Here is a 9,796-nt window from a genome sequence, read left to right on the forward strand (position 1 = left end):
TAGTTTTTTTGTTTTTTGGGGTTTTTTTTGGGGGGGTGGGGAGGTAATTGTGTACTTTTATTTATATCTAGTTTATTTTTTATGTATAGTATTTTTAAACAGAGTTATAAATACACTGGGCTTCCCGGGTGGTACTAGTGGTAAAGAAACTGCCTGCCAATGTAGGATACATAAGAGACTCAGATTCTACCTCTGGGTCAAAAAGATCCCCTGGAGGAAGGCATGGCAATCCACTCTTGCCTGGAGAATTCCATGGACAGAGGAGCCTGGAGAGCTACAGTCCAGAGTCACAAAGAGTTGGATATGACCAAAGTGACTTAGCATGCATCCACGCATAAATACACTACATATACATTCTACCTCTTTTCACTTTATTTGTTACCACAAGTATTTTCCAATCCTGGTTTTTTAAAATTAGTTGCATTTATATTTAACCATTCTGTGTTCAATTCCTTTCCTCCAACCCATCATAATGGGACATGTAGATTGTTCAACCTTTTTGTTGCTAGATATAATGCTTGGATACATATATTCACTCAAAGATGTCTTTTCCCCCTATATGTTGAATTGTGCCTTGAAGATAGATTCCTAAAAGTAGAATTACTGGGTCAAAGGGCATGACTACATTTATGATTCTTGAGACATGTGACCAAATAGATTGCTGAGGGTCATGCTACCCAAATTGGACTGTGATAGCATTTAGTCTCACCTCATTTCACCAAGAAGTATTTAAATATCAGCCTCCATCGTGAGTATAGGTGTTGGTCCAAGGATCTTATAACCACGTGGCAGAGAGGTTGATGCAAGTGGGAAAAGGTGAGAAAACTGGGAAAGAAGGAAGAGACGCTTAAAACACAGTGCAGCATTGGAATTGGACACCACTGGTAACTGACAATTAGAAATAAATGCGGCATTTCTGAAATAATGTATTAATATACTAATGCAATAGTAGTCCTCAGTTTACTAAAGAGAATACTGCAGCAAAAAAACTTTATTCAGGGTAGGTTGATTGATGGGAATCAACTCTACCACTAATTTGTGGGGTGGTCTTGGCAAACCATTTCTCTCTCTGGATTTTTCTAGTTTAGGTAAGGGGGTCATAGTCAGAATGAAGACAAACTCAAGAGTTATGGGGTCCAGCCAGCATTCTTCTCTAGACCCAGAGTTAACCTATGATGAGATTCACAGATCTTTTGGAGTTGTACAATGAGATACCAGACATTCTGGAAGGTCCTGGAGCTCCCCCAACCTCAGTGGTGAATCCCTAAGTATTGTGTGTCCTGCATGGACTGAAGGCTAGATCTTTGAGGATCTTGTTTCCATGGAGGGTTTTCTGAAAGAAATGTAGAATAAGTAGATTAATGAGGTGGCTTGAGTCATCCACCACCATGACAACACTTGGTCTTTGGTGCTTCTCTAGTGTTCTGACAGTTCTGTGTCCAGATGGTGACATACAGAAATTAGCTAAATTGCTTTCAATTTAGTAAACTGAAGAATACATGCAGGTTCCCTCATTTTCCTGACTCTATCTGGGGGACATGACTGAGTGAGAAGAAAATCTCCTAGATTTCAAGAGACCTAGCTCATTTTCGGAAGTTTCTCATATTGAAGGAGAAAAAAAAGATATGCCTAAATATTTTTTACCACCCCAATACTCTTGCCTGGCAAATCCCATGGATGGAGGAGCCTGGTGGGCTGCAGTCCATGGGGTCTCTAGGAGTCGGACATGACTGAGCGACTTCACTTTCACTTTTCACTTTCATGCACTGGAGAAGGACATGGCAACCCACTCCAGTGTTCTTGCCTGGAAAATCCCAGGGACGGGGGAGCCTGGTAGGCTGCTGTCTCTGGGGTCGCACCGAGTTGGACACGACTGAAGCGACTTAGCAGCAGCAGCTCATTTTCAGAAGTTTCTCATATTAAAGGAAAAAAAAAAGATATGCCTCCTAAATATTTTTTAAACAGAAATATTGAGAAGATAGAACAACCCTGTAGCCATTTTCTCGTTATCATTAACATTTTATCTTACAATGGAACATTTGTAACAACTAATGAAACAACACTGATAAAATATTATTAACTAAATTCTGTCAATTATTCAGATTTGTCTGGGTTTCAGTTCAGTTCAGTTCAGTCGCTCAGTCCTGTCCAACTCTTTGTGACCCCATGAATCGCAGCACGCCAGGCCTCCCTGTCCATCACCAACTCCCGGAGTTCACTCAGACTCATGTCCATCGAGTCAGTGATGCCATCCAGCCATCTCATCCTCTGTCGTCTCCTTCTCCTCCTGCCCCCAATCCCTCCCAGCATCAGAGTCTTTTTACCTTATCTTTTTCTATGACCCCACCAAGGACACTACATTATATTGTCATATTGTGTGAGGTTACTCTTGGCTGTAGCAATTTCTCAGACTTCCCTCAATAGTTTTGAGGAATACTGGTGATGTCTTTTGTAGGATGCCCTTCTGTTGAAATCTGTCTGATACCTTTCTCATAAATAGTCTGGGGTATGGGAGAAAGACCACAGAATTAAAGAGCCATGTTCAGATTCCTCATATCAAAGGTACACGCAGTCAACACGGTTTATAATTGCTGGTCTTGCTCTTGATGAAGTGGCTGGAGTAGTATTTGCTAGATTTCTCCATGTAAAATTATTCCCTCCCCCATCCCTTCCTAAACTGTACTCTTTGGAAGGAAGTCATTACCCATAGCTCACACTTGAGGAGTGACTGCTGTCAAGGATGGGAATAGGTGGGTATATAACTGATCACTCCTCATGGATATTTCTTTTATACTTTGGGTTGTGATCCAATATTATTCGATTTCTTTTTCTTGCTTCAAATTTTCCAGCTTTGGCCATTGGGAGTTCTTCAGGTGGCTCCAGTCTCTTTGAAATACCCCTGTGAATGCAGTTTTTGTTGGTTTTTCAGCAATTCCTTATTTACAGTGCTATATAATGTTCCATTCTAATGCTGTATATACTTCTTGCCCCAGTCCTAGCCTAGAACCAGCCATTTATCCAAGGAGCCTTGCTTTCTGTTACTTCAGAAAGGGATCAGAAATCAAGAACTGGCAGCAGGTGGGCTCTTGGCTATTGTAGCATCATTGTTTCTAGGCCAAAAATACATTAAATTTTACGTTTTTAACACCAATGTACATACAATTACAATACAATCACACTACTCATAAGATAATTATAGGTTTATTAACAGTGATAAGTCACAGTACCATAGGAACCTGTGAGGACTCCTATACGGTGTCCTACACTGGGACCAACATGCAGAACTTGTGAATGACAGTCTGCTCCTTTCCATACTGTCATTGTACTGTTAAGACTGATGTAGAACCTCAGTGGAGATCATCTCAGGAGTCCAAAAGTGGGGACTTCTCTGAAGGTCACAGAAAATGTAAGGCCACAGAAAATGGCTCTTTGGCAGCTCTGCCCACCCCATATCCTCTTCTAATGATAAGCTATGGAAAAACACAGTGGATTTAGAACCAGGACATCAAAGTTCTGGATCTGACTCAGCCTGGTCCAGTGTGCGCGACAAATACATTCTGTGTGGGCCTCAGTTTCCAAAGATACAAAATCAGTTGTGTGGGATCAGACAATTGCTGAGGACAGAGGGCTTCCCTGGTAGCTCAGCTGGTAAAGAATCCACCTGCAATGCAGGAGACCCCGGTTCAACTCCTGCATTGGGAAGATCCACCGCGGAAGGGATAGGCTATGCATTCCAGTATTCTTTGGCTTCCCTGGTGGCTCAGCTGGTGAAGAATCTGCCTGCAATGTGGGAGACCTGGGTTCAATTCCCTGGGTTAGGAAGATCCCCTGGAGAAGGGAAAGGCTACCCACTCCAGTACTCTGGCCTGCAGAATTCCATAGACTATATAATCCACAGGGTTGCAAAGTCAAGACACCACTGAGTGACTCACTTTCACTTCCCAGTGCTAGCTATTATAACTCTCAATAGTTTTTCATTGAGAGAATGTAACTGGCTCCATCTCTCCTTGTAAACAGGCATCAATATTCCAGAAGGTTTAAATGGAGGGATGGTGGTGGTGGGGAGGTCGCTGTTAATAAATAGGTGTTGCTTTTAAAATTATTTCCTGAAGATATCAAGGTCCGTTAAAGGCCTTTTGTTTAAGATAATCAGGCCTGAGAAACTTTAGACCTTTCTTTTTAAAGAATGGAGATCATAGACGTATAGGAAATATTGGTAGAAAGGATCTCTATCATTGCCTTTAAGTTTGTTTTGGTAGAGGAAGGCTTTTTTTTTTTTGGTAAGGTCAAACTCCTCATCTGTTATTTCCTCTGACTTCAAATAATTACTTTTAATGCAGTGATGGCTGAGCTACCTCTCAGTTTCTTACCAGGAATTTCTATCTAGGTTTTTTTTCTTTCTTCTCCTTCTGTATGAATATTATGACTTTTTTTTACATCCACATGGGACCCAGTGGCTTAGAGCGTGCTCGGTTTACAAGTGTCAACTCCTTCCTGTCATTGACTAGGACCGATTCCAAAAACAAGCAGAAGAAGTGGTGGGGTGGGACAGAACTGTGGTGCAGAAAAGACACTTGGGAACTGTCACAGCTGATTAGGAATGCAGATCAAAGGTACAAGGTCTTAGAACTGGCACTTCCAGCGCTTAACATTTGAAATCTTCAATTGGTTTTTGGACCTATTCAGCATAATCTCAGACTTTGGTCTACAATTGGTTAAAAATTGATAGAGGTGAGGATTCTGGGACTGCCTTCTTTACTTAGAAGTTTACATTTTAACTCTTTCTCCCACCCCAGGGACACATATATACTAGGCTTCTTTCCATTCCCCTCTCCATCTTAAAGTTACAGAGATATATATATATATATTTAGACATAAAGGTATCAAATTTAGAACTGATAGACATCCTGCAAACACTGGGGTTATACCTTCACACAGTTAAGGAGACTGAGTCCTGACAAGTGGTTTTGTTCCACATCAGATAAGGAGTTCCCGGCAGAACTGTAATTAGACACCAAGGTCTTCTGGCAACAAATCCAGTTTTGTTTTGTTTCTTCCCCTACCTCACACTGTGCCCCAGCAGAGTTACACAGTTTTTTGCATGTGTCTCTGTATGTACATGTGTTACATAGACATTGACATGGAGGAAACATGCACCGGGCATCTGTGGTCTGACCTCAGGGAACAGTTTAATGACTCGGATTTCAGGCAGCTCAAAGGGTTCTGCGGGTGGAGGCTGAAATAAACAAGAAAAGCCACTGTGGAGATGTGAATGGAAAAGTACCGAGTACTCCCTCCCTCCCCCTCCGCACATTCTTCTGTTCTCCAGCTCTCCCTGCCATCAGGCCGGCTTCAAATAGGCTTTGGCATGGTCAGGTGTGCAGAGGGCGGTGTGGAGAAGAAAAAAAAAAAAAAAACATGCAGGCACAACACGCAAATCAAGTTTCTCCACTTCTAGCCTTAGGTAGTAAAGACAGCTAAGTACTGCAACCGGCAGCCAGTGGCAGGGTGGGCCAGCCACCCTGAGTTTACAAACACTCCAGTGCCTTCCTCCCTCCAACCCCCTCCTGGTCCAGCTGTTGCTTTCCCTCATGCTAAGGTTTCAAAGGAAGTGAAAACCCTGTTATTCAAAACAGTGATTGAATGCAATAAACAAATGATTCTGCACCCCCAATCACTTCTCTATTTTAAGCTCCTGATATTTATTTCCATTTTAAATTAGTGAGAAAAGTATGGAAAAAATCAGTGTTTTTGGGGTAAACTCTGAGCTAGGCTGAAAAGGTTTCTAAAGAAAAAAAAAGTCTCAGAATAATACAGGCTGAAAGCAGGCAGCATATGGATCAAAATTAAACGTTGACACTTCTTGTTTCTGAAGGTAGTGATTGGAAATCATCTTTTAAAAAAAAGTCTCAAAACTTTCTGCTCAATTTCTCTAAATCATACCAACAAAATGCTTTTTTCTCTCCGAGGATAATATAAGGGGCTTGTTTACAATAGCTCTAAATGAAGGATTTGAAATAAAATGAATGGGTACATAAAATCTCCCATACCCATCAAAAGTAGTTGTTGAGTACCACAGTATAGGTGACAGGCACCACCAAGTCCAAATGACCATCAAAACTCAATACTCATTGTGACCTGGAGTTTGTTCTGAGAACCAGTTTACAATTCACACAGAGCCCAAAGCAGCCTCGCTTTCCTCAATTCTGTCAGAAAACGAGACACCCACCTCAAAGCCCAGGCAGTCAGATCTTCCTGATTCTCTAACACAGGACCAGAGAACCACAAAGACCTGTTCTCAGTTGTGTCTCGGGGTCCCGCAGGCCTCCAGGGATGCCCCTCCTGTCCTCTTGAAAGAAGGAAGCCTCGAGGAGTTGATTGATCTGCAAAGTTCCTTCCAGTCCTAAAATCTATAATTCTCTTATGTGACAGTTTCAAGATCTACCAAGGTGCCAGAAATTCCTGACAGGTGAAACCAATTTCCTCTTGTGAGTCCCCTTAGAAAGAGGACAAGACAGTGTTTACTCCAAGGATAGTTCCTTTTCAGCTGTGGCTGTATTGTGGGGAAGTTTGTGAGGGAACTGGATGCAAAATCTGTTCCTTTCCTTAAACAGATGTAATATTAAGACCAAGCTATTTTATTTTGCAACAAAGCTTATATTCATCCAGAACCTGTGATTAAGAACCTATTACCATGCCCAAACCACCAGGCAAACAGACTGACTGGATCCTCTACTCTGAGCATTAATAGCCAGAAGCCATTAAATCATAGGACTGGTTTGATACATAACCCTCCAAGTTCACAAGAATCACACATAAGACCCCAGACATGAAATCTCTCTTCAGGGCTTCTTATGGATGATTTGAAAGAATTTGAATATATTCAAGTCAATCCTTTCTTTAATCCTATCAGTGCTGGGGTGAGGGAGGTTCACAGAGTGATGCCAACTGGTTACTAATGGGGAGAAATCAAGAAATGAGAGAAGGCAGGACATTATGGAAGAAATTCGATGGGTATAAAAAATTTGATAAAGTTACTTTCCTAATAATTGAAAAGAGATTGAGAGGTGGGCACACAATTTTCCTCACCATTCATCTGGAAAAGAGAAGGGGACCTACAAAAATGTAAATCCTTACCTTTAAAATATTTTCAATAATTTTTTTTCTTTTAACATTTCCTGGTTAATTTCTTTCAATTTGGGGGCTGGGGGAGTATTAGAAATGTGGGACTCTGGCATTTGGCCCCAGAAAGGGTCTGAGGACCCTGGTGATGGGATTAATTATCTATAAACCAGGCCTAGTGGGGTCTTCCTTTACAGACTTCTGGCAGAGAATTAGAGGGCTGAGGTACTAGAAGGGTGAATTCATTCCCAGCCCCCACTCTGGTTGGTTCTACTGCTAGAGAGAGCCGATTTCCCTTTGCTCTGCAGCGCCCCCACGGGGCTAAGATTGGAATGGCAAAGAGAACGCGAGAGGGACAAGCAGTGTGTTTAAAGTGGTGGTGGGGAGGACCCAGTGAGGCTGGATGTCAACTTTGACAAGAAAAGGGACTCCACATCACAAAAGTTATCACATTGCAGAATCAGTAGCAGGGCAGAACCACACAATTCACATTCCAAACCACACAGATACACCTGAGGAACATACTCATAAAAAATACAAAAATTATCACCCATAGAAATACACAAAGACGATCGCTTCAGCAAAATCGGGTGTCATTTAGAATCCGATGGGATTCCTTTAAAACTCTTTCGAAATCAGGAGGAAGGGGACAATTTAAAAAAACAGTCTGCCTTCTGGCAAAATGAATCTGCATTTAACGATAACATGTGTCTTCGGGGGTAAAATGTTCATTTCCACAAGGGTGACAGGATTAGGCCTATGTATATTTTTCAAAAATCCTTCACAAGACAGGCTTTTCTGCAGAAGCTGCAGTAATCCATCTGTCAATAAGTATTAAAATATTCAGATTTCAAAGGGACAGACACACTTTAGGCATTTTTCCTAAGCTCCAGCCCTTGTGGAAAATAATCGACCCCTTTGGATCTCTCCTGGTTCTAAACACTCCAACACGGCCTTTTCAAAAGGGGGGCTGCGCTGATATTTTCAGCAACAGATCTGAACTTCTTACAGACTTCTGGGAAAGAGATCCCCACATATCCCAGGAAACAGCCAGTAATCTCTCTGCTCACTTCTCCACTATAAACCCAAATTTGGAGAGGTAGATTATTGGGGGAGATATCTTTATTGGAAATTAACATGTGCAGAAATTTTGTGGAACCTTTAAGAACTCGTCTGTAATTTAATGAGTCCGCCTGAAGGACTTTCATAGCCAAGGCTCAGAACAGCCTGACCTTTGAAAGCTGCTTCTGGTCCAAACATTTTGGGTTAATACTTGAGGAATCTGAAATATTATTTTCCCCTCACACCCTTCTTTTAAGAGAGAGACATAAAAGAAACAAGAGTCTCCCTCATTCAGGGATGAGTAGGAGGGGAAAAAACCCCAACCAACATTTAAATAGGGAAACTGGCAGTTCTGAATAAACAAACCAAGGCCCACAGTGAAATGATTCTGCACTGCATTTGCCTTTAAAAAGAAAGGAAGGAAGAAAGAAAGATTTCCCCCCTTTTCCTCCTCCTCCTAACTCAGCTCTAAAACTAAGAGGGCTGTGCTGCGTGAAGCGCGTTGTAGTTGTAGCAGTCTGTTCTAAATCCACGCAGTATCTGTGATACTGGCACCGCAGGCCTTTAGAATTCCCTCCGGCTGGTCTCTTTAAACACAGACAGGAGAGATTTTTAACAACGACCTTGAAACGAGCTGGGAGGGAGCGGGGGGAACCAAGACCTAAAGAAAAAGCAGAACACAAACATGTATTTGGCTCACAGAATTTTGTAGAACACAAGCGTACGCGTACACATACACACACGTTTCTTGCAGCAAGAATTGTCCTAAGAGTCAACAATAACAGAGTAAACCCACCACTTGCTGTCCTGGAAAGAAACAAACCAAAACAAATCCTTTGAACATGTCTCTCAAGTGCAGGAGAGCGTCCTCTCAGTACAAGTCCAAGGGGAAAAGGAAAATTGAACACCCTTCCCCGCCCCCCTGAAAAAAGTGGGGGTTGGAATTTACATACGACAAAAAATTCAAGCTTCTTTCAACACTATCAGTATTAAAATAACACGTCTTCCTTATACCGCTTGAGAGATTTCATAGGGGTAAAACAAAACAAAATCCAACCGATGCGGGATCCTACGATTTACGTAACATCACAAAGTTGCAAAAGGCAAAAATCAGAAGCAAAAATCCGAAAACCATCATAATACAACCACCCCAAGTCCCAAACCACCACACCAACAAAGGAAAAAAAAAATCCCAAACTGTCCCAAATAAAAATAAAGCAAATGAACCCACCGAAAACTGCTTGGCAAATATTTTTCTCGTGGTGCCTAATATTCTAGCTGGAAAGAGCTGTGGTGTTTATTGTTGTTTTTTTTTTCTCTCTCTTACTCGCCCCGAAACCTACTATATATAACAGACTTTTCCCAAAGGTTCCAACCTCTCGCTTCCTTTTGTGTTTTGAGCTCGGAGGAGCTGAGTTTATGGGGAAGAGAGGAGAAATGAGCCCCAGACCCCGGGGAAGCAAAGCGCACTCCCCCTCTTATGTCACCGAATAGCAAATTAGTTCTCAGAATTCCAGAGGCCGAGCTTTGCTACAGCGAAGACGCCGACGTCACAGAGGGGGCGCCCACGTGACGGTGGCGGAGCAGGCTGTACCACCGACCGGGGGCCGGG

General features: G+C 42.2%; 1 long non-coding RNA gene across 1 annotated transcript; it reads right to left on the reverse strand.

Annotated features, from left to right (window-relative positions):
• Positions 1 to 3,185: 3,185 nt before the first annotated feature.
• Positions 3,186 to 9,788, reverse strand: LOC102393439. Its single transcript, XR_003109662.3, has 2 exons — positions 4,929 to 9,788; positions 3,186 to 3,780 (listed from the first exon to the last, which is right to left on the reverse strand). It is a non-coding gene; the product is annotated as an uncharacterized LOC102393439 (long non-coding RNA).
• Positions 9,789 to 9,796: the final 8 nt, after the last annotated feature.

The sequence above is a fragment of the Bubalus bubalis genome, chromosome 1 (assembly GCF_019923935.1).
Source record: "Bubalus bubalis isolate 160015118507 breed Murrah chromosome 1, NDDB_SH_1, whole genome shotgun sequence".
Lineage (NCBI taxonomy): Eukaryota > Metazoa > Chordata > Mammalia > Artiodactyla > Bovidae > Bubalus > Bubalus bubalis.